Here is a 26,033-nt window from a genome sequence, read left to right as displayed (position 1 = left end):
CACGGGCGAATGTGAAAAGTGTTCATATGTAGTAAAAACCTGAAAAATTCGTCCGTTTTCGCCATTTGTTCTCGAATCGACTTAAAGCCAGATCGTCACATTTTCCGCTCTTCTCTCTGAAACGGTTAGACTCATCGTCTACAAAGCTGTGTCGCGTGCTGCTGAATGCGGAGACACTAAAAGTATCGTAGTCGAACAGAGATCAAGCTTCTAAGTTGATGTAATAGCCACTTAGAAGTAGTACAATTCAAGTTTTAGGTATCGATTATTGACTTTTTACCCTTCTTTGGTGACTTGGACATGAGCTAGGAACTTAAGATTTTGCATGAAAGGAGGTCTAGCAGCCGTGTTGCATGGGAGAATGTGAAAAGTCTTCATATGTAGTAAAAACCTGAGAAATCCTTCCGCTTTCGTCATTTGTTATCGAATCGACTTAAAGCCAGATCGTCACATTGGCCGCTCTTCTGTTTGAAACGGTTAAATTTATCGTCTGCAATGCTATGTCGCGTGCTGCGGTACGTGGGGACACTAAAAGCACCATAGTAGAACACAGATGAAGCTTCTAAGTAGATGTAATAGCCAGTAAGAAGTAGTACAATTCAAGTTTTAGGAATCGATTATTGACTTCTTACCCTTCTTTGGTGACTTGGACATTAGGTAGGAACATAAGATTTTGCATGAAAGGAGGACTAGCAGCCGCGTTGCACGGGAGAAGGTGAAAAGTGTTCATATGTAGTAAAAACCTGAGAAATCCCTTCGTTTTCGTCATTTGTTATCAAATCGACAAAAGCCAGATCGTCACATTGGCCGCACTTCTGTCTGAAACGGTTTCATTTATCGTCTGCAATGCTATGTCTCGTGTTGCGGTATGCGGAGACACTAAAAGTACCATAGTAGAACACAGATGAAGCTTCTAAGTTGATGTAATAGCTAGTAAGAAGTAGTACAATTCAAGTTTTAGGTATCGATTATTGACTTTTTACCCTTCTTTGGTGGCTTGGACATGAGCTGGGAATTAAGATTTAGCATGAAAGGAGGACTAGTAGCCGCGTTGCACTGGCGAATGTGAAAAGTGTTCATATGTAGTAAAAACCTGAGAAATCCGTCCGTTTACTTCATTTGTTATCGAATCGACTTAAAGCCAGATCGTCACATTTTCCGCTCTTCTCTCTGAAACGGTTAGACTTATCGTCTGCAAAGCTGTGTCGCGTGCTGCTGAATGCGGAGACACTAAAAGCACCGTAGTCGAACAGAGATCAAGCTTCTAAGTTGATGTAATAGCCACTTAGAAGTAGTACAATTCAAGTTTTAGGTATCGATTATTGACTTCTTACCCTTCTTTGGTGACTTGGACGTGAGCTTGGAACTTAAGATTTTGCATGAAAGGAGGACTAGCAGACGCGTTGCACGGGCGAATGTCAAAATTGTGCATATGTAGTAAAAACCTGAGAAATCTGTCCGTTTTCGTCATTTGTTATCGAATCGACTTAAAGCCAGATCGTCACATTGTCCGCTCTTCTGTCTGAAACGATTACATTTATCGTCTGCAAAGCTATGTCGCGTGCTGCGGTATGCGGGGACACTAAAAGCACCACAGTAGAACACAGATGACGGTTCTAAGTTGATGTAGTAGCCAGTAAGAAGTAGTACAATTCAAGTTTTAGGTATCGATTATTGAATTTTTACCCTTCTTTGGTGCCTTGGACATGAGCTAGGAACTTAAGATTTTGCATGAAAGGAAGACTAGCAGCCGCGTTGCAAGGGAGAATGTGAAAAGTGTTCATATGTAGTGAAAACCTGAGAAATCCCTTCATTTTCGTCATTTGTTATCGAATCGACTTAAAGCCAGATCGTCTCATTGGCCGACATTCTGTCTGAAACGATTACATTTATCGTCTGCAAGGCTATGTCGCGTGCTGCGGTAAGCGGAGACACTAAGAGCACCATAGTAGAACACAGATGACGCTTCTAAGTTGATGTAATAGCCAGTAAGAAGTAGTACAATTCAAGTTTTACCTACCGATTATTGACTTTCTAGTTGGCTTTGGTGCCTTGGACATGAGCTAGGTCCTTAAGATTCTGCATGAAAGGAGGACTGGCAGCCCATTTGCACGGGAGAATTTGAAAAGTGTTCATATGTAGAAAAACCTGAGAAATCCGTCCGTTTTCGTCATTTGTTATCGAATCGACTTAAAGGCAAATCGTCACATTGGCCGCTCTTCTGTCTGAAACGATTACATTTATCTTCTGCAAAGTTATGTAGCGAGCTGCGGTATGCGGAGACACTAAAAGCACCATAGTAGAACACAGATGACGCTTCAAAGTTGATGTAGTAGCCAGTGAGAAGTAGTATAATTCAAGTTTTAGGTATCGATTATTGACTTTTTACCCTTCTTTGGTGCCTTGGACATGAGATAGGAACTTAAGATTTTGCATGAAAGGAGGACTAGCAGCCGCGTTGCATGGGAGAATGTGCAAAGTCTTCATATGTAGCAAAAACCTTAGAATTCCGTAAGTTTTCGTCATTTGTTATCGAATCGACTTAAAGCCAGTTCGTCACATTGGCCGCTCTTCTGTCTGAAACGGTTACATTTATCGTCTGCAAAGCTATGTCTCGTGCTGCGGTATGCGGAGACACTACGAGCACCATAGTAGAACATAGATGAAGCTCCTAACTTGATGTAATAGCCAGTAGGAAGTAGTAAAATTCAAGTTTTAGGTAACGATTATTGACTTTTTACCCTGCTTTGTTGCCTTGGACATGAGCTAGGAACGTAAGATTTTGCATGAAAGGAGGACTAGCAGACGCGTTGCACAGGCGGATGTGAAAAGTGTTCATATGTAGTAAAAACCTAAGAAATCCGTCCGTTTTCGTCATTTGTTATCGAATCGACTTAAAGCCAGATCGTCCCATTGGCCGACATTCTGTCTGAAACGGTTACATTTATCGTCTGCAATGCTATGTCGCGTGCTGCGGTACGCGGGGACATTGAAAGCACCATAGTAGAACTCAGATGAAGCTTCTAAGTTGATGTTATAGCCAGTAAGAAGTAGTACAATTCAAGTTTTAGGTATCGATTATTGACTTTTTACCCTTCTTTGGTACCTTGGTAATGAGCTAGGAACTTAAGATTTTGCATGAAAGGACTAGCAGCCGCGTTGCAAGGGAGAATGTGAAAAGTGTTCATATGTAGTAAAAACCTGAGAAATCCGTCCGTTAACTTCATTTGTTATCGAATCGACTTAAAGCCAGATCGTCACATTTTCCGCTCTTCTCTCTGAAACGGTTAGACTCATCGTCTACAAAGCTGTGTCGCGTGCTGCTGAATGCGGAGACACTAAAAGCATCGTAGTCGAACAGAGATCAAGCTTCTAAGTTGATGTAATAGCCACTTAGAAGTAGTACAATTAAAGTTTTAGGTATCGATTATTGACTTTTTACCCTTCTTTGGTGACTTGGACATGAGCTAGGAACTTAAGATTTTGCATGAAAGGAGGTCTAGCAGCCGTGTTGCATGGGAGAATGTGAAAAGTCTTCATATGTAGTAAAAACCTGAGAAATCCTTCCGCTTTCGTCATTTGTTATCGAATCGACTTAAAGCCAGATCGTCACATTGGCCGCTCTTCTGTTTGAAACGGTTAAATTTATCGTCTGCAATGCTATGTCGCGTGCTGCGGTACGTGGGGACACTAAAAGCACCATAGTAGACCACAGATGAAGCTTCTAAGTTGATGTAATAGCCAGTAAGAAGTAGTACAATTCAAGTTTTAGGAATCGATTATTGACTTCTTACCCTTATTTGGTAACTTGGACATGAGCTAGAAACTTAAGATTTAGCATGAAAGGAGGTCTAGCAGCCGCGTTGCATGGGAGAAGGTGAAAAGTGTTCATATGTAGTAAAAACCTGAGAAATCCGTCCGTTTTCGTCATTTGTTTTCGAATCGACTTAAAGCCAGATCGTCACATTGGCCGCACTTCTGTCTGAAACGGTTACATTTATCGACTGCAAAGCTATGTCTCGTGCTGCGGTATGTGGAGACACTAAAGCACCATAGTAGATCATAGATGAAGCTTCTAAGTTGACGTAATAACCAGTAAGAAGTAGTACTATTCAAGTTTTAGGTTTCGATTATTGACTTTTTTCCCTTCTTTGTTGCCTTGGGCATGAGCTAGGAACTTACGATTTTGCATGAAAGGAGGACTAGCAGCCGCGTTGCACGGGCGAATTTGAAAAGTGTTCATATGTAGTAAAAACCTGAGAAATCCGTCCGTTTTCGTCATTTGTTATCGAATCGACTTAAAGCCAGATCGTATCATTGGCCGCTCTTCTGGCGGAAACGGTTACATTTATCGTGTGCAATGCTATGTCGCGTGCTGCGGTACGCGGAGACACTAAAAGCATCATAGTAGAACACAGATGAAGCTTCTAAGTTGATGTAATAGCCAGTAAGAAGTAGTACAATTCAAGTTTTAGGTATCGATTATTGACTTTTTACCCTTCTTTGGTGGCTTGGACATGAGCTAGGAACTTAAGATTTAGCATGAAAGGAGGACTAGTAGCCGCGTTGCACTTTCGAATGTGAAAAGTGTTCATATGTAGTAAAAACCTGAGAAATCCGACCGTTTACTTCATTTGTTATCGAATCGACTTAAAGCCAGATCGTCACATTGGCCGCTCTTCTGTTTGAAACGGTTAAATTTATTGTCTGCAATGCTATGTCGCGTGCTGCGGTACGTGGGGACACTAAAAGCACCATAGTAGAACACAGATGAAGCTTCTAAGTTGATGTAATAGCCAGTAAGAAGTAGTACAATTCAAGTTTTACGAATCGATTATTGACTTCTTACCCATCTTTGGTGACTTGGACATGAGGTAGGAACATAAGATTTTGCATGAAAGGATTACTAGCAGCCGCGTTGCACGGGAGAAGGTGAAAAGTGTTCATATGTAGTAAAAACCTGAGAAATCCCTTCGTTTTCGTCATTTGTTATCAAATCGACAAAAGCCAGATCGTCACATTGGCCGCACTTCTGTCTGAAACGGTTACATTTATCGTCTGCAATGCTATGTCTCGTGTTGCGGTATGCGGAGACACTAAAAGCACCATAGTAGAACATAGATGAAGCTCCTAAGTTGATGTAATAGCCAGTAAGTTGTAGTAAAATTCAAGTTTTAGGTATCGATTTTTGACTTTTTACCATTCTTTGTTGCCTTGGACATGAGCTAGGAACTTAAGATTTTGCATGAAAGGAGGACTAGCAGCCGCGTTGCACAGGCGAATGTGAAAAGTGTTCATATGTAGTAAAAACCTGAGAAATCCGTCCGTTTACTTCATTTGTTATCGAATCGACTTAAAGCCAGATCGTCACATTTTCCGCTCTTCTCTCTGAAACGGTTAGACTTATCGTCTGCAAAGCTGTGTCGCGTGCTGCTGAATGCGGAGACACTAAAAGCACCGTAGTCGAACAGAGATCAAGCTTCTAAGTTGATGTAATAGCCACTTAGAAGTAGTACAATTCAAGTTTTAGGTATCGATTATTGACTTCTTACCCTTCTTTGGTGACTTGGACATGAGCTAGGAACTTAAGATATTGCATGAAAGGAGGACTAGCAGACGCGTTGCACGGGCGAATGTCAAAATTGTGCATATAAAGTAAAAACCTGAGAAATCTGTCCGTTTTCGTCATTTGTTATCGAATCGACTTAAAGCCAGATCGTCACATTGGCCACTCTTCTGTCTGAAACGATTACATTTATCGTCTGCAAAGCTATGTCGCGTGCTGCGGTATGCGGGGACACTAAAAGCACCACAGTAGAACACAGATGACGGTTCTAAGTTGATGTAGTAGCCAGTAAGAAGTAGTACAATTCAGGTTTTAGGTATCGATTATTGACTTTTTACCCTTCTTTGGTGCCTTGGACATGAGCTAGGAACTTAAGATTTTGCATGAAAGGAGGACTAGCAGCCGCGTTGCACAGACGAATGTGAAAAGTGTTCATATGTAGTAAAAACCTGAGAAATCCGTACGTTTTCGTCATTTGTTATCGAATCGACTTAAAGCCAGATCGTCACATTGGCCGACATTCTGTCCGAAACGGTTACATTTATCGTCTGCAAAGCTATGTCGCGTGCTGCGGTATGCGGAGACACTAAAAGAACCATAGTAGAACACAGATGAAGCTTCTAAGTTGATGTAATAGCCAGTAAGAAGTAGTACAATTCAAGTTTTAGGTATCGATTATTGACTTTTTACCCTTCTTTGGTGCCTTGGTAATGAGCTAGGAACTTAAGATTTTGCATGAAAGGAGGACTAGCAGCCGCGTTGCACAGGCGGATGTGAAAAGTGTTCATATGTAGTAAAAACCTAAGAAATCCGTTCGTTTTCGTCATTTGTTATCGAATCGACTTAAAGCCAGATCGTCCATTGGCCGACATTCTGTCTGAAACGGTTACATTTATCGTCTGCAAAGCTGTGTCGCGTGCTGCTGTATGCGGAGACACTAAAAGCACCATAGTAGAACACAGATGAAGCTTCTAAGTTGATGTAATAGCCAGTTAGAAGTAGTACAATACAAGTATTAGGTATCGATTATAGGCTTTTTAGCTGGCTTTGGTGACTTGGACAAGATCTAGGAACTTAAGATTTTGCATGAAAGGAGGACTAGCAGCCGCGTTGCACGGGAGAATGTGAAAAGTGTTCATATGTAGTAAAAACCTGAGAAATCCGTCTGTTTTCGTCATTTGTTATCGAATCGACTTAAAGCCAGATCGTCACATTGGCCGCTCTTCTGTCTGAAACGGTTACATTTATCGTCTGCAATGCTATGTCGCGTGCTGCGGTACGCGAGGACACTAAAAGCACCATAGTAGAACACAGATGAAGCTTCTCAGTTGATGTAATAGCCAGTAAGAAGTAGTACAATTCAAGTTTTAGGAATCGATTATTGTCTTCTTACCCTTCTTTGGTGACTTGGACATGAGCTAGGAACTTAAGATTTTGCATGAAAGGAGGACTAGCAGCCGCGTTGCACGGGAGAAGGTGAAATGTGTTCATATGTAGTAAAAACCTGAGAAATCCCTTCTTTTTCGTCATTTGTTATCGAATCGACTTAAAGCCAGATCGTCTCATTGGCCGACATTCTGTCTGAAACGATTACATTTATCGTCTGCAAGGCTATGTCGCGTGCTGCGGTAAGCGGAGACACTAAGAGCACCATAGTAGAACACAGATGACGCTTCTAAGTTGATGTAATAGCCAGTAAGAAGTAGTACAATTCAAGTTTTACCTACCGATTATTGACTTTCTAGTTGGCTTAGGTGCCTTGGACATGAGCTAGGTCCTTAAGATTCTGCATGAAAGGAGGACTGGCAGCCCATTTGCACGAGAGAATTTGAATAGTGTTCATATGTAGAAAAAACTGAGAAATCCGTCCGTTTTCGTCATTTGTTATCGAATCGACTTAAAGGCAGATCGTCACATTGGCCGCTCTTCTGTCTGAAACGATTACATTTATCGTCTGCAAAGTTATGTAGCGAGCTGCGGTATGCGGAGACACTAAAAGCACCATAGTAGAACACAGATGACACTTCAAAGTTGATGTAGTAGCCAGTGAGAAGTAGTACAATTCAAGTTTTAGGTATCGATTATTGACTTTTTACCCTTCTTTGGTGCCTTGGTAATGAGCTAGGAACTTAAGATTTTGCATGAAAGGAGGACTAGCAGCCGCGTTGCAAGGGAGAATGTGAAAAGTGTTCATATGTAGCAAAAACCTGAGAAATCCGTCCGTTCTCGTCATTTGTTATCGAATCGACATAAAGCCAGATCGTCACATTGGCCGCTCTTCTGTCTGAAACGGTTACATTTATCGTCTGCAATGCTATGTCGCGTACTGCGGTACGCGGGGACACTAAAAGCACCATAGTAGTACACAGATGAAGCTTCTAAGTTGATGTAATAGCCAGTAAGAAGTAGTACAATTCAAGTTTTAGGAATCGATTGTTGACTTCTTACCCTTCTTTGGTGACTTGGACATAAGCTAGGAACTTAAGATTTTGCATGAAAGGAGAACTAGCAGCCGCGTTGCACGGGAGAAGGTGAAAAGTGTTCATATGTAGTAAAAAACTGAGAAGTCCCTTCGTTTTCGTCATTTGTTATCGAATCGACTTAAAGCCAGATCGTCACATTGGCCGACATTCTGTCTGAAACGGTTACATTTATCGTCTGCAAAGCTATGTCTCGTGCTGCGGTATGTGGAGACACTAAAAGCACCATAGTAGAACATAGATGAAGCTTCTAAGTTGACGTAATAACCAGTAAGAAGTAGTACTATTCAAGTTTTAGGTATCGATTATTGACTTTTTACCCTTCTTTGTTGCCTTGGGCATGAGCTAGGAACTTACGATTTTGCATGAAAGGAGGACTAGCAGCCGCGTTGCACGGGCGAATGTGAAAAGTGTTCATATGTAGTAAAAACCTGAGAAATCCGTCCGTTTTCGTCATTTGTTATCGAATCGACTTAAAGCCAGATCGTAACATTGGCCGCTCTTCGGACTGAAACGGTTACATTTATCGTGTGCAATGCTATGTCGCGTGCTGCGGTACGCGGGGACACTAAAAGCATCATAGTAGAACACAGATGAAGCTTCTAAGTTGATGTAATAGCCAGTAAGAAGTAGTACAATTCAAGTTTTAGGTATCGATTATTGACTTTTTACCCTTCTTTGGTGGCTTGGACATGAGCTAGGAACTTAAGATTTAGCATGAAAGGAGGACTAGTAGCCGCGTTGCACTTTCGAATGTGAAAAGTGTTCATATGTAGTAAAAACCTGAGAAATCCGTCCGTTAACTTCATTTGTTATCGAATCGACTTAAAGCCAGATCGTCACATTTTCCGCTCTTCTCTCTGAAACGGTTAGACTCATCGTCTACAAAGCTGTGTCGCGTGCTGCTGAATGCGGAGACACTAAAAGCATCGTAGTCGAACAGAGATCAAGCTTCTAAGTTGATGTAATAGCCACTTAGAAGTAGTACAATTAAAGTTTTAGGTATCGATTATTGACTTTTTACCCTTCTTTGGTGACTTGGACATGAGCTAGGAACTTAAGATTTTGCATGAAAGGAGGTCTAGCAGCCGCGTTGCATGGGAGAAGGTGAAAAGTGTTCATATGTAGTAAAAACCTGAGAAATCTGTCCGTTTTCGTCATTTGTTTTCGAATCGACTTAAAGCCAGATCGTCACATTGGCCGCACTTCTGTCTGAAACGGTTACATTTATCGACTGCAAAGCTATGTCTCGTGCTGCGGTATGTGGAGACACTAAAAGCACCATAGTAGAACATAGATGAAGCTTCTAAGTTGACGTAATAACCAGTAAGAAGTAGTACTATTCAAGTTTTAGGTTTCGATTATTGACTTTTTTCCCTTCTTTGTTGCCTTGGGCATGAGCTAGGAACTTACGATTTTGCATGAAAGGAGGACTAGCAGCCGCGTTGCTCGGGCGAATTTGAAAAGTGTTCATATGTAGTAAAAACCTGAGAAATCCGTCCGTTTTCGTCATTTGTTATCGAATCGACGTAAAGCCAGATCGTATCATTGGCCGCTCTTCTGGCGGAAACGGTTACATTTATCGTGTGCAATGCTATGTCGCGTGCTGCGGTACGCGGAGACACTAAAAGCATCATAGTAGAACACAGATGAAGCTTCTAAGTTGATGTAATAGCCAGTAAGAAGTAGTACAATTCAAGTTTTACGAATCGATTATTGACTTCTTACCCATCTTTGGTGACTTGGACATGAGGTAGGAACATAAGATTTTGCATGAAAGGATTACTAGCAGCCGCGTTGCACGGGAGAAGGTGAAAAGTGTTCATATGTAGTAAAAACCTGAGAAATCCCTTCGTTTTCGTCATTTGTTATCAAATCGACAAAAGCCAGATCGTCACATTGGCCGCACTTCTGTCTGAAACGGTTACATTTATCGTCTGCAATGCTATGTCTCGTGTTGCGGTATGCGGAGACACTAAAAGCACCATAGTAGAACATAGATGAAGCTCCTAAGTTGATGTAATAGCCAGTAAGTTGTAGTAAAATTCAAGTTTTAGGTATCGATTTTTGACTTTTTACCATTCTTTGTTGCCTTGGACATGAGCTAGGAACTTAAGATTTTGCATGAAAGGAGGTCTAGCAGCCGTGTTGCATGGGAGAATGTGAAAAGTCTTCATATGTAGTAAAAACCTGAGAAATCCTTCCGCTTTCGTCATTTGTTATCGAATCGACTTAAAGCCAGATCGTCACATTGGCCGCTCTTCTGTTTGAAACGATTAAATTTATCGTCTGCAATGCTATGTCGCTTGCTGCGGTACGCGGGGACACTAAAAGCACCATTGTAGAACACAGATGAAGCTTCTAAGTTGATGTAATAGCCAGTAAGAAGTAGTACAATTCAAGTTTTAGGAATCGATTATTGACTTCTTACCCTTCTTTGGTGACTTGGACATGAGGTAGGAACTTAAGATATTGCATGAAAGGAGGACTAGCAGACGCGTTGCACGGGCGAATGTCAAAATTGTGCATATAAAGTAAAAACCTGAGAAATCTGTCCGTTTTCGTCATTTGTTATCGAATCGACTTAAAGCCAGATCGTCACATTGGCCACTCTTCTGTCTGAAACGATTACATTTATCGTCTGCAAAGCTATGTCGCGTGCTGCGGTATGCGGGGACACTAAAAGCACCACAGTAGAACACAGATGACGGTTCTAAGTTGATGTAGTAGCCAGTAAGAAGTAGTACAATTCAGGTTTTAGGTATCGATTATTGACTTTTTACCCTTCTTTGGTGCCTTGGACATGAGCTAGGAACTTAAGATTTTGCATGAAAGGAGGACTAGCAGCCGCGTTGCACAGACGAATGTGAAAAGTGTTCATATGTAGTAAAAATCTGAGAAATCCGTACGTTTTCGTCATTTGTTATCGAATCGACTTAAAGCCAGATCGTCACATTGGCCGACATTCTGTCTGAAACGGTTACATTTATCGTCTGCAAAGCTATGTCGCGTGCTGCGGTATGCGGAGACACTAAAAGAACCATAGTAGAACACAGATGAAGCTTCTAAGTTGATGTAATAGCCAGTAAGAAGTAGTACAATTCAAGTTTTAGGTATCGATTATTGACTTTTTACAGTTCTTTGGTGCCTTGGTAATGAGCTAGGAACTTAAGATTTTGCATGAAAGGAGGACTAGCAGCCGCGTTGCACGGGAGAATGTGAAAAGTGTTCATATGTAGTAAAAACCTGAGAAATCCGTCTGTTTTCGTCATTTGTTATCGAATCGACTTAAAGCCAGATCGTCACATTGGCCGCTCTTCTGTCTGAAACGGTTACATTTATCGTCTGCAATGCTATGTCGCGTGCTGCGGTACGCGAGGACACTAAAAGCACCATAGTAGAACACAGATGAAGCTCCTCAGTTGATGTAATAGCCAGTAAGAAGTAGTACAATTCAAGTTTTAGGAATCGATTATTGTCTTCTTACCCTTCTTTGGTGACTTGGACATGAGCTAGGAACTTAAGATTTTGCATGAAAGGAGGACTAGCAGCCGCGTTGCACGGGAGAAGGTGAAATGTGTTCATATGTAGTAAAAACCTGAGAAATCCCTTCTTTTTCGTCATTTGTTATCGAATCGACTTAAAGCCAGATCGTCTCATTGGCCGACATTCTGTCTGAAACGATTACATTTATCGTCTGCAAGGCTATGTCGCGTGCTGCGGTAAGCGGAGACACTAAGAGCACCATAGTAGAACACAGATGACGCTTCTAAGTTGATGTAATAGCCAGTAAGAAGTAGTACAATTCAAGTTTTACCTACCGATTATTGACTTTCTAGTTGGCTTTGGTGCCTTGGACATGAGCTAGGTCCTTAAGATTCTGCATGAAAGGAGGACTGGCAGCCCATTTGCACGGGAGAATTTGAATAGTGTTCATATGTAGAAAAAACTGAGAAATCCGTCCGTTTTCGTCATTTGTTATCGAATCGACTTAAAGGCAGATCGTCACATTGGCCGCTCTTCTGTCTGAAACGATTACATTTATCGTCTGCAAAGTTATGTAGCGAGCTGCGGTATGCGGAGACACTAAAAGCACCATAGTAGAACACAGATGACACTTCAAAGTTGATGTAGTAGCCAGTGAGAAGTAGTACAATTCAAGTTTTAGGTATCGATTATTGACTTTTTACCCTTCTTTGGTGCCTTGGTAATGAGCTAGGAACTTAAGATTTTGCATGAAAGGAGGACTAGCAGCCGCGTTGCAAGGGAGAATGTGAAAAGTGTTCATATGTAGCAAAAACCTGAGAAATCCGACCGTTCTCGTCATTTGTTATCGAATCGACTTAAAGCCAGATCGTCACATTTTCCGCACTTCTCTCTGAAACGGTTGTACTTATCGTGTGCAAAGCTGTATCGCGTGCTGCTGTATGCGGAGACACTAAAAGCACCATAGTAGAACACAGATAAAGCATCTAAGTTGATGTAATAGTCAGTTAGAAGTAGTACAATTCCAGTATTAGGTATCGATTATTGACTTTTTAGCTGGCTTTGGTGACTTGGACATGATCTAGGAACTTACGATTTTGCATGAAAGGAGGACTAGCAGCCGCGTTGCACGGGAGAATGTGAAAACTGTTCATATGTAGTAAAAACCTGAGAAATCCGTCTGTTTTCGTCATTTGTTATCGAATCGACATAAAGCCAGATCGTCACATTGGCCGCTCTTCTGTCTGAAACGGTTACATTTATCGTCTGCAATGCTATGTCGCGTACTGCGGTACGCGGGGACACTAAAAGCACCATAGCAGAACATAGATGAAGCTCCTAAGTTGATGTAATAGCCAGTAACAAGTAGCAAAATTCAAGTTTTAGGTATCGATTATTGACTTTTTACCCTTCTTTGTTGCCTTGGACATGAGCTAGGAACGTAAGATTTTGCATGAAAGGAGGACTAGCAGCCGCGTTGCACAGCCGAATGTGAAAAGTGTTCATATGTAGTAAAAACCTGAGAAATCCGTCCGTTTTCGTCATTTGTTATCGAATCGACTTAAAGCCAGATCGTCACATTGGCCGACATTCTGTCTGAAACGGTTTCATTTATCGTCTGCAATGCTATGTCGCGTGCTGCGGTACGCGGGGACACTAAAAGCACCATACTAGAGCACAGATGAAGCTTCTAAGTTGATGTAATAGCCAGTAAGAAGTAATACAATTCAAGTTTTAAGTATCGATTATTGACTTTTTACCCTTCTTTGGTGCCTTGGTAATGAGCTAGGAAATTAAGATTTAGCATCAAAGGAGGACTAGCAGCCGCGTGTTACGGGAGAATGTGAAAAGTGTTCATATGTAGCAAAAACCTGAGAAATCCGTCCGTTCTCGTCATTTGTTATCGAATCGACTTAAAGCCAGATCGTCACATTTTCCGCACTTCTCTCTGAAACGGTTGTACTTATCGTCTGCAAAGCTGTGTCGCGTGCTGCTGTATGCGGAGACACTAAAAGCACCATAGTAGAACACAGATCAAGCTTCTAAGTTGATGTAATAGCCATTTAGAAGTAGTACAATTCAAGTATTAGGTATCGATTATTGACTTTTTAGCTGGCTTTGGTGACTTGGACATGATCTAGGAACTTAAGATTTTGCATGAAAGGAGGACTAGCAGCCGCGTTGCACGGGAGAATGTGAAAAGTGTTCATATGTAGTAAAAACCTGAGAAATCCGTCTGTTTTCGTCATTTGTTATCGAATCGACTTAAAGGCAGATCGTCACATTGGCCGCTATTCTCTCTACAACGGTTGTACTTACCGTCTGCAAAGCTATGTTTCGTGCTGCGGTATGCGGAGACAGTAGAAGCACCATAGTAGAACACAGATTAAGCTTCTATGTTGATGTAATAGCCAGTATGAAATAGTACAATTCAAGTTTTATCTATCGATTATTGAGTTTCTAGCTGGCTTTGGTGCCTTGGACATGAGCTAGGTCCTTAAGATTCTGCATGAAAGGAGGACTGGCAGCCGATTTCCACGGGAGAATTTGAAAAGTGTTCATATGTAGAAAAACCTGAGCAATCCGTCTGTTTTCGTCATTTTTTATCGAATCGACTTAATGGCACATCGTCACATTGGCCGCTCTTCTGTCTGAAACTATTACATTCATCGTCTGCAAAGCTATGACGTGTGCTGCGGTATGCGGACACACTAAAAGCACCATAGTAGAACACAGATGACGCTTCTAAGTTAATTTAGTAGCCAGTAAGAAGAAGTACAATTCAAGTTTTAGGTATCGATTATTGACTTTTTACCCTTTTTTGGTGCCTTGGACATGAGCTAGGAACTTAAGATTTTGCATGAAAGGAGGACTAGCAGACGCGTTGCACGGGCGAATGTCAATATTGTTCACATGTAGTAAAAACCTGAGAAATCGGTCCGTTTTCGTCATTTGTTATCGATCGACTTAAAGCCAGATCGACACATTGGCCGACATTCTGTCTGAAACGGTTACATTTATCGTCGGCAAAGCTATGTCTCGTGCTGCGGTATGCGGAGACACTAAAAGCACCATAGTAGAACACGGATCAAGCTTCTAAGTTGATGTAATAGCCAGTAAGATGTAGTACAATTCAAGTTTTAGTTATCGATTATAGACTTTTTACCCTTCTTTGGTGCCTTGGACATGAGCTAGGAAATTAAGATTTAGCATCAAAGGAGGACTAGCAGCCGCGTGTTACGGGAGAATGTGAAAAGTGTTCATATGTGGTAAAAACATGAGAAATCCATCCGTTTTCGTCATTTATTGTCGAATCAACTTAAAGGCAGATCGTCACATTGGCCGCACATCTGTCTGAAACGGTTACATTTATCGTCTGCAAAGCTATGTCGCCTGCAGCGGTATGCGGAGACACTAAAAGCACCATAGTAGAACACAGATGAAGCTTCTATGTTAATGTAATAGCCAGTAAGAAGTAGTACAATTCAAGTATTAGGTATCGATTATTGACTTTTTAGCTGGCTTTGGTGACTTGGACATGATCTAGGACCTTAAGATTCTGCATGAAAAGGAGGACTAGCAGCCGCGTTGCACGGGAGAATGTGAAAAGTGTTCATATGTAGTAAAAACCTGAGAAATCGGTCCGTTTTCGTCATTTGTTATCGAATCGACTTAAAGCGAAATCGTCACATTGGCCGCTCTTCTGTCTGAAACGATTACATTTATCGTCTGCAAAGCTATGTCGCGTGCTGCGGTATGCAGAGACACTAAAAGCACCATAGTAGAACACAGATGACGCTTCTACGATGATGTAATAGCCAGTAAGATGTAGTACAATTCAAGATTTAGATATCGATTATAGACTTTTTACCCTTCTTTGGTGCCTTGGACATGAGCTAGGAAATTAAGATTTAGAATCAAAGGAGGACTAGCAGCCGCGTTGCACGGGAGAATGTGAAAAGTGTTCATATGTGGTAAAAACATGAGAAATCCATCCGTTTTCGTCATTTATTGTCGAATCAACTTAAAGGCAGATCGTCACATTGGCCGCACATCTGTCTGAAACGGTTACATTTATCGTCTGCAAAGCTATGTCGCCTGCAGCGGTATGCGGAGACACTAAAAGCACCATAGTAGAACACAGATGAAGCTTCTAAGTTAATGTAATAGCCAGTAAGAAGTAGTACAATTCAAGTATTAGGAATCGATTATTGACTTTTTAGCTGGCTTTGGTGACTTGGACATGATCTAGGACCTTAAGATTCTGCATGAAAAGGAGGACTAGCAGCCGCGTTGCACGGGAGAATGTGAAAAGTGTTCATATGTTGTAAAAACCTGAGAAATCGGTCCGTTTTCGTCATTTGTTATCGAATCGACTTAAACCGAAATCGTCACATTGGCCGCTCTTCTGTCTGAAACGATTACATTTATCGTCTGCAAATCTATGTCGCGTGCTGCGGTATGCAGAGACACTAAAAGCACCATAGTAGAACACAGATGACGCTTCTACGATGATGTAATAGCCAGTAAGATGTAGTACAATTCAAGATTTAGATATCGATTATTGACTTTTTACCCTTCTTTGGTGCCTTTGACATGAGCTAGGAACTTAAGATTTTTCAACGAAGGAGGATTAGCAGCCGAGTTGCACGGGAGAATGTGAAAAGTGTTCATATGTAGTAAAAACCTGAGAAATCCGTCCGTTTTCGTCATTTGTTATCGAATCGACTTAAAGGCAGACCGTCACATTGGCCGCTCTTCTCTCAATAACGGTTGTACTTATCGTCTGCAAAGCTATGTCGCGTGCTGCGGTATGCGGAGACACTAAAAGCACCATAGTAGAACACAGATGACGCTTCTAAGTTGATGTAATAGCCAGTAAGAAGTAGCACAATTCAAGTTTTAGGTATCGATTATTGACTTTTTACCCTTCTTTGGTGACTTGGACATGAGCTAGGAACTTCAGATTTTGCATGAAAGGAGGACTAGCAGACGCGTTGCACGGGCGAATGTCAAAATTGTGCATTTGTAGTAAAAACCTGAGAAATCTGTCCGTCTTCGTCATTTGTTATCGAATCGACTTAAAGCCAGATCGTCACAATGGCCGCTCTTCTGTCTGAAACGGTTACATTTATCGTCTGCAATGCTATGCCGCGTGCTGCGGTACGCGGGGACAATAAAAGCACCATAGTAGAACACAGATGAAGCTTCTAAGTTGATGTAATAGCCAGTAAGAAGTAGTACAGTTCAAGTTTTAGGTATCGATTATTGACTTTTTACCCTTCTTTGGTGTGTTGGACATGAGCTAGGAACTTAAGATTTTGCACGAAATGACGACTAGCAGCCGCGTTGCACGGGAGAATGTGAAAAGTGTTCATATTTAGTAAAAACCTGAGAAATTCGTCCATTTTCGTCATTTGTTCTCGAATCGACTTAAAGCCAGATCGTCACATTGGCCGCACTTCTGTCTGAAACGGTTACATTTATCGTCTGCAAAGCTATGTCGCGTGCTGCGGTATGCGGAGACACTAGAAGCACCATAGTAGAACACAGATTAAGCTTCTAAGTTGATGTAATAGCCAGTAAGATGCATTACAATTCAAGTTTTAGGTATCGATTATTGACTTTTTACCTTTCTTGGTGCCTTGGACTTGAGCTAGGAACTTAAGATTTTGCATGAAAGGAGGAATAGCAGCCACGATGCACTGGAGAATGTGAAAAGTGTTCATATGTTGTAAAAACCTGAGAAATCCGTCAGTTTTCGTCATTTGTTATCGAATCGACTTCAAGCCAGATCGTCACATTGGCCGCTCTTCTCTATGAAACGGTTGTACTTACTGTTTGCAAAGCTATGTCGCGTGCTGCGGTATGCGGAGACACGAAAAGCACCATAGTAGAACACAGATGAAGCTTCTAAGTCGATGTTATTGCGAGTAAGAAGTAGTACAATTCAAGTTTTAGGTATCGATATTGACTTTTTAGCTGGCTTTTGTGCCTTGGACATTAGGTAGAACCTTAAGATTATGCATGAAAGGAGGACTAGTAGCCGCGTTGCACGGGAGAATGTGGAAAGTGTTCATATGTAGTGAAAACCTGAGAAATCTGTCCGTTTTCGTCATTTGTTTTCGAATCGACTTAAACCCAGAACGTCACATTGGCCACTCATCTCTCTGAAACGGTTGTACTTATCGTCTGCAAAGCTATGTCGCGTGCTGCGGTATGTGGAGACACTAAAAGCACCATAGTAGAACACAGATGAGTCCTCTATGTTGATGTAATAGCCAGTAAGAAGTAGTACAATTTAAGTTTCAGGAATCGATTATTGACTTTTTACCCTTCTTTGGTTCCTTGGACATGAGGTAGGAACTTAAGATTATGCATGAAAGGAGGACTAGCAGCCGCGTTCCACGGGAGAATGTGAAAAGTGTTCATATGTAGTAAAAACCTGAGAAATCCGTCAGTTTCCGTCATTTGTTATCGAATCGACATAAAGCCAAATCGTCACATTTGACGCTCGTCTCCCTAAAACGGTTGTACTTATCGTCTGCAAAGCTATTTCGCGTGCTGCGGTATGCGGAGACACTAAAAGGACCATAGTAGAACACAGATGAAGCTTCTAAGTTGATGTAACAGCCGGTAAGAAGTAGTACAGTTCAAGTTTTAGGTATCGATTATTTCCTTTTTAGCTTGCTTTGGTGCCTTGGACATGCGCTAGGACCTTAAGATTCTGCATGAAAGGAGGACTAGCAGCCGAGTTGCATGGGAGAATGGGAAAAGTGTTCACATGTATTAAAAACCTGAGAAATCTGTCCGTTTTCGTCATTTGTTATCGAATGGACTTAAAGCCAGATCGTCACATTGGCCACCCTTCTCTCTGAAACGGTTGTACTTATCGTCTGCAAAGCTATGTTGCGTGTTGCGGTATGCGGACCCGCTAAGAGTACCATAGTAGAACAAAGATGAAGCTTCTAAGTTGATGTAATAGCCAGTAAGAAGTAGTACAATTCAATCATAGAGTGCAGGCTTTCACGGCCGGAATAGTCTTCAGTTAAAACTTCCGGGCTGAGAGGCAGTGGTCGATGTATAAAATTTCCACCTGACGTTTCGTCTCCAGCTGCGAGAGACATCTTCCGAGGTCGTCCGGCTACTGCCACTGAGGCTCCAGGTACTCTCGCATTTATAGAGCGCATAGAGGGCACCACCATTCGTCACGTGATGCCGACAGTATGCCTATCTTTGGAGGCGTCATTATTCTCGATTAAGAGTAATCGATTGTCATTCTTCTTGCGACTTAAAGCCAGATCGTCACATTGGCTGCCCTCCTCTCTGAAACGGTTGTACTTATCGTCTGCAAAGCTATGTCGCGTGCTGCGGTATGCAGAGACACTAAAAGAACCATAGTAGAACGCAGATGAAGCTTCTAAGTTGATGTAATAGCCAGTATGAAGTAGGAGAATTCAAGTTTTAGGAATCGATTATTGACTTTTTAGCTGGCTTTGGTGCCTTGGACATGAGCTAGGACCTTATGATTCTGCATGAAAGGAGGACTAGCAGCCGAGTTGCATGGGAGAAAGTGAAAAGTATTCATATGTAGTAAAAACCTGAGAAATCCGTCAGTATTTGTCATTTCTTCTCGAATCGACTTAAAGCCAGATCGTCACATTGGCTGCCCTCCTCTCTGAAACGGTCGTACTTATCGTCTGCAAAGCAATGTCGCGTGCTGCGGTATGCGGAGACACTAAAAGCACCATAGTAGAACACAGATGAAGCTTCTATGTTGATGTAATAGCCAGTGAGAAGTAGTACAATTCAAGTTTAGGTATTGATTATTGACTTTTTACCCTTCTTTGGTGCCTTGGACATGAGCTAGGAACATAAGATTCTGCATGAAATGAGGACTAGCATCCGCGTTGCACGGGAGATTGTGAAAATTGTTCATATGTAGTAAAAACCTGAGAAATATGTCCGTATTCGTCATATGTTATCGAATCGACTTAAAGCCAGATCGTCACATTGTCGCTCTTGTGTCTGAAACGGTTACATTTATCGTCTGCAAAGCTATGTCGCGTGCTGCGGTATGCGGAGACACTAAAAGCACCATAGTAGAGCACAGGTGAAGCTTCTAAGTTGATGTAATAGCCAGTAAGAAGTAGTACAATTCAAGTTTTAGTCATGGATTATTGACTTTTTACCCTTCCTTGGTGCCTTGGACATGAGCTAGGAACTTAAGGTTTTTCATGAAAAGAGGACTAGCAGCCGCGTTGCACGGGAGAATGTGAGAAGTGTTCATATGTAGTAAAAACCTGAGAAATCCGTCCATTTTCGTCATTTGTTTTCGAATCGACTTAAAGCCAGATCGTCACATTGGCCGCTCTTCTCTCCGAAACGGTTGTACTTATCGTCTGCAAAGCTATGTCGCGTTCTGCGGTATACGGAGACACTAAACGCACCGTAGTAGAACACAGATGAAGCTTCTAAGTTGAGGTAATAGCCAGTAAGAAGTAGTACAATTCAAGTTTTGGGTATCTATTATTGACTTTTTACCCTTCGTTGGTGCCTTGGACATGAGCTAGGAACTCAAGATTTTGCATGAAAGGAGTACTAACAGCCGCATTGCACGAGAGAATGTGAAAAGTGTTCATATCTAGTAAAAACCTGAGAAATCCGTCCGTGTTGTTCATTTGTTTTCGAATCGACTTAAAGCCAGATCGTCACATTGCCCGCTCTTCTCCCTGAAACGGTTGTACTTATCGTCTGCAAAGTTATGTAGCATGCTGCGGTATGCGGAGACACTAAAAGCAACATAGTAGAACACAGATGAAGCTTCTAAGTTGATGTAATAGCCAGTAAGAAGTAGTACAATTAAAGTTTTAGGTATCGATTATTGACTTTTTATCCTCCTTTGGTGCCTTGGACATGAGTTAGAATCTTAAGATTTTGCTTGAAAGGAGGACTAGCAGCCGCGTTGCACGGGAGAATGTGAAAAGTGTTCATATGTAGTAAAAACTTGAGATATCCGTCCGTTTACGTCATTTGTTATGGAATCGACTTAAATCCAGATCGTCACATTGGCCGCACTTCTCTCTGAAGCGGTTACATTTATCGTCTGCAAAGCTATGTCGCCAGCTGCGGTATGCGGAGACACTAAAAGCACCATAGTAGAACACAGATGAAGCTTCTAAGTTGAAGTAATAGCCAGTAAGATGTAGTACAATTCAAGTTTTACGTATCGATTATTGACTTTTTACCCTTCTTTGGTGCCTTGGACATGAGCTAGGACTTTAAAATTCTGCATGAAAGGAGGACTCGCAGCCGCGTTGCACGGGAGAATGTGAAAAGTATTCATTTGTAGTAAAAACCTGAGAATTCCGTCCGTTTTCGTCATATGTTATGGAATCGACTTAAAGCCAGATCGTCACATTGGCTGCTCTTCTGTCTGAAACGGTTACATTTATCGTCTGCAAAGCGATGTCGCGAGCTGCGGTATGCGGAGACACTAAAAGCACCATAGTAGAATACAGATGAAGCTTCTAAGTTGATGTAATAGCCAGTATGAAGTAGTACAATTCAAGTTTTAGGTATCGATTATTGACTTTTTACCCTTCTTTGGTGCCTTGGACATGAGCAAGGACCTTATGATTCTGCATGAAAGGAGGACTAGCAGCCGAGTTGCATGGGAGAATGTGAAAAGTATTCATATGTAGTAAAAACCTGAGAAATCCGTCAGTTTTTGTCATTTCTTATCGAATCGACTTAAAGCCAGATCGTCACATTGGCTGCCCTCCTCTCTGAAATGGTTGTACTTATTGTCTGCAAAGATATGTCGCGTGCTGCGTCATGCGGAGACACTAAAAGCACCATAGTAGAGCACAGGTGAAGTTTCTAAGTTGATGTAATAGCCAGTAAGAAGTAGTACATTTCAAGTTTTAGTCATGGATTATTGACTTTTTACCCTTATCTGGTGCCTTGGACATGAGCTAGGAACTTAAGGATTTTCATGAAAGGAGGACTAGCAGCCGCGTTGCACGGGAGAATGTGAAAAGTGTTCATATGTAATAAAAACCTGAGATATCCGTCCGTTTTCATCATTTATTATCGAATCGGCTTAAAGCCAGTTGTCACTTTGGCCGCTCTTCTGTCTGAAACGGTTACATTTATCGTCTGCAAAGCTATGTCGCGAGCTGCGGTACGCGGAGACACTAAAAGCACCATAGTAGAACACAGATGAAGCTTCTAAGTTGATGTAATAGCCAGTAAGAAGTAGTACAATTCCAGTTTTAGGTATCGATTATTGACTTTTTACCCTTCTTTGGTGCCTTGGACGTGAGCTAGGAACTTAAGATTTTGCATGAAAGGAGGACTAGCAGCCGCGTTGCACGGGAGAATGTGAAAATTGTTCATATGTAGTAAAAAACTGAGACATCCGTCCGTTTTCGTCATTTGTTATCGAATCGAGTTAAAGCCAGATCGTCACATTGGCCGCTCTTCCGTCTGAAACGGTTACATTTATCGTCTGCAAAGCTATGTCGCGTGCTGCGGTATGCGGAGGCACAAAAGCACCATAGTAGAACGCAGATGAAGCTTCTAAGTTGATGTAATATATAGTAAGATGAAGTACAATTCAAATTTTAGGTATCGATTATTGACTTTTTACCCTTCTTTCGTGCCTTGGACATGAGCTAGGAACTTACGATTTTACATGAAAGGAGGACTAGCAGCTGCGTTGCACGCCAGAATGTGAAAAGTGTTCATATGTAGTAAAAACCAGAGAAATATGTCCGTTTTCGTCATATGTTATCGAATCGAGTTAAAGCCAGATCCTCACATTGTCGCTCTTCTGTCTGAAACGGTTACATTTATCGTTTGCATAGCTATGTCGCGTGCTGCGGTATGCGGAGACACTAAAAGCACCATAGTAGAACACAGATGAAATTTCTAAGTTGATGTAATAGCCAGTAAGAAGAAGTACAACTAAAATTTTAGGTATCGATTATTGAGTTTTTAGCTGGGTTTGGTGCCTTGGACGTGAGCTAGGACCTTAAGATTCTGCATGAAAGGAGGACTAGCAGCCGCGTTGCACGGGAGAATGTGAAAAGTTTTCATTTGTAGTAAAAACATGAGAATTCCGTCCGTTTTCGTCATTTGTTATCGAATCGACTTAAAGCCAGATCGTCACATTTGCCGCTCTTCTCTCTTAAACAGTTGTACTTATCGTCTGCAAAGCTTTGTCGCGTGCTGCGGTATGCGGAGACACTAAAAGCACCATAGTAGAACACAGATGAAGCTTCTAAGGTGATGTAATAGCCAGTAAGAAGTGTTACAATTTAAGTTATAGGTATCGATTATTGACTTTTTAGCTGGCTTTGGTGCCTTGGACATTACCTAGGACCTCAAGATTCTGCATGAAAGGAGGACTAGCAGCCGAGTTGCACAGGAGAATGTGAAAAGTGTTCATATGTAGTAAAAACCTGAGAAATCCGTCCGTTTTCGTCATTTGTTATCGAATCGACTTGAAGCCAGATCATCACATTGGCCGCTCTTCTCTCCGAAACGGTTGTACGTAACGTCTGCAAAGCTATGTCGCGTGCTGCGGTATGTGGAGACACTAAAAGCAGCATAGTGGCACACAATTGAAGCTTCTAAGTCGATGTAATAGCAAGGAAGAAGTAGTACAATTCAAGTTTTAGGTATCGATTATTGAGTTTTTAGCTGGCTTTGGTGCCTTGGACATGAGCTAGGACCTTAAGATTCTGCTTGAAAGGATGACTAGCAGCCGAGGTGCACGGGAGAATGGGATAAGTGTTCATATGTAGTAAAAACCTGAGAATTCCGTCCGTTTTCGTCATATGTTATCGAATCGAGTTAAAGCCAGATCGTCACATTGGCCGCTCTTCCGTCTGAAACGGTTACATTTATCGTCTGCAAAGCTATGTCGCGTGCTGCGGTATGCGGAGGCACAAAAAGCACCATAGTAGAACGCAGATGAAGCTTCTAAGTTGATGTAATATTTAGTAAGATGAAGTACAATTCAAATTTTAGGTATCGATTATTGACTTTTTACCCTTCTTTCGTGCCTTGGACATGAGCTAGGAACTTACGATTTTACATGAAAGGAGGACTAGCAGCTGCGTTGCACGCCAGAATGTGAAAAGTGTTCATATGTAGTAAAAACCAGAGAAATATGTCCGTTTTCGTCATATGTTATGGAATCGAGTTAAAGCCAGATCCTCACATTGTCGCTCTTCTGTCTGAAACGGTTACATTTATCGTTTGCATAGCTATGTCGCGTGCTGCGGTATGCGGAGACACTAAAAGCACCATAAAAGAACACAGATGAAATTCCTAAGTTGATGTAATAGCCAGTAAGAAGAAGTACAACTAAAATTTTAGGTATCGATTATTGAGTTTTTAGCTGGGTTTGGTGCCTTGGACGTGAGCTAGGACCTTAAGATTCTGCATGAAAGGAGGACTAGCAGCCGAGTTGCACGGTAGAATGTGAAAAGTGTTCTTATGTAGTAAGAACCTTAGAAATACGTCCGTTTTCGTCATTTGTTATCGAATCGACTTAAAGCCAGATCGTCACATTGGCCGCTCTTCTCTCTGAACTGATTGTACTTATCGTTTGCAAAGCTATGTCGTGTGCTGCGGTATGCGGAGACACTAAAAGCACCATAGTAGAACACAGATGTAGCTTCTAAGTTGATGTAATAGCCAGTAAGAAGTAGTACAATTAAAGTTTTTGGTATCGATTATTGACTTTTTAACCCTCTTTGGTGCCTTGGACATGAGCTAGGAACATAAGATTCTGCATGAAAGGAGGACTAGAAGCCGCGTTGCACGGGAGAATGTGAAAAGTTTTCATTTGTAGTAAAAACATGAGAATTCCGTCCGTTTTCGTCATATGTTATCGAATCGACTTAAAGCCAGATCTTCACATTGGCCGCTCTCCTCCCTGAAACGGTTGTACTTATCGTCTGCAAAGCTATGTCGCGTGCGGCGGTACGCAGAGACACTAAAATCACCATAGTGGAACACAGATGAAGCTACTAAGTTGATGTAATAGCAAGGAAGAAGTAGTACAATTCAAGTTTTAGGTATCGATTATTGAGTTTTTAGCTGGCTTTGGTGCCTTGGACATGAGCTAGGACCTTAAGATTCTGCTTGAAAGAATGACTAGCAGCCGAGTCGCACGGGAGGATGGGAAAAGTGTTCATATGTAGTAAAAACCTGAGAAATCCGTCCGTTTTCGTCATTTGTTATCGAATCGACTTAAAGCCAGATCGTCACATTTGCCGCTCTTCTCTCTTAAACAGTTGTACTTATCGTCTGCAAAGCTTTGTCGCGTGCTGCGGTATGCGGAGACACTAAAAGCACCATAGTAGAACACAGATGAAGCTTCTAAGGTGATGTAATAGCCAGTAAGAAGTGTTACAATTTAAGTTATAGGTATCGATTATTGACTTTTTAGCTGGCTTTGGTGCCTTGGACATTACCTAGGACCTCAAGATTCTGCATGAAAGGAGGACTAGCAGCCGAGTTGCACAGGAGAATGTGAAAAGTGTTCATATGTAGTAAAAACCTGAGAAATCCGTCCGTTTTCGTCATTTGTTATCGAATCGACTTGAAGCCAGATCATCACATTGGCCGCTCTTCTCTCCGAAACGGTTGTACGTAACGTCTGCAAAGCTATGTCGCGTGCTGCGGTATGTGGAGACACTAAAAGCAGCATAGTGGCACACAATTGAAGCTTCTAAGTCGATGTAATAGCAAGGAAGAAGTAGTACAATTCAAGTTTTAGGTATCGATTATTGAGTTTTTAGCTGGCTTTGGTGCCTTGGACATGAGCTAGGACCTTAAGATTCTGCTTGAAAGGATGACTAGCAGCCGAGGTGCACGGGAGAATGGGATAAGTGTTCATATGTAGTAAAAACCTGAGAATTCCGTCCGTTTTCGTCATATGTTATCGAATCGAGTTAAAGCCAGATCGTCACATTGGCCGCTCTTCCGTCTGAAACGGTTACATTTATCGTCTGCAAAGCTATGTCGCGTGCTGCGGTATGCGGAGGCACAAAAAGCACCATAGTAGAACGCAGATGAAGCTTCTAAGTTGATGTAATATTTAGTAAGATGAAGTACAATTCAAATTTTAGGTATCGATTATTGACTTTTTACCCTTCTTTCGTGCCTTGGACATGAGCTAGGAACTTACGATTTTACATGAAAGGAGGACTAGCAGCTGCGTTGCACGCCAGAATGTGAAAAGTGTTCATATGTAGTAAAAACCAGAGAAATATGTCCGTTTTCGTCATATGTTATGGAATCGAGTTAAAGCCAGATCCTCACATTGTCGCTCTTCTGTCTGAAACGGTTACATTTATCGTTTGCATAGCTATGTCGCGTGCTGCGGTATGCGGAGACACTAAAAGCACCATAAAAGAACACAGATGAAATTCCTAAGTTGATGTAATAGCCAGTAAGAAGAAGTACAACTAAAATTTTTG

This window comes from Schistocerca gregaria, unplaced genomic scaffold (genome assembly GCF_023897955.1).
Source record: "Schistocerca gregaria isolate iqSchGreg1 unplaced genomic scaffold, iqSchGreg1.2 ptg000378l, whole genome shotgun sequence".
NCBI classification, from domain to species: Eukaryota; Metazoa; Arthropoda; class Insecta; order Orthoptera; family Acrididae; genus Schistocerca; species Schistocerca gregaria.
Note: the sequence above shows the minus strand (reverse complement) of the source record.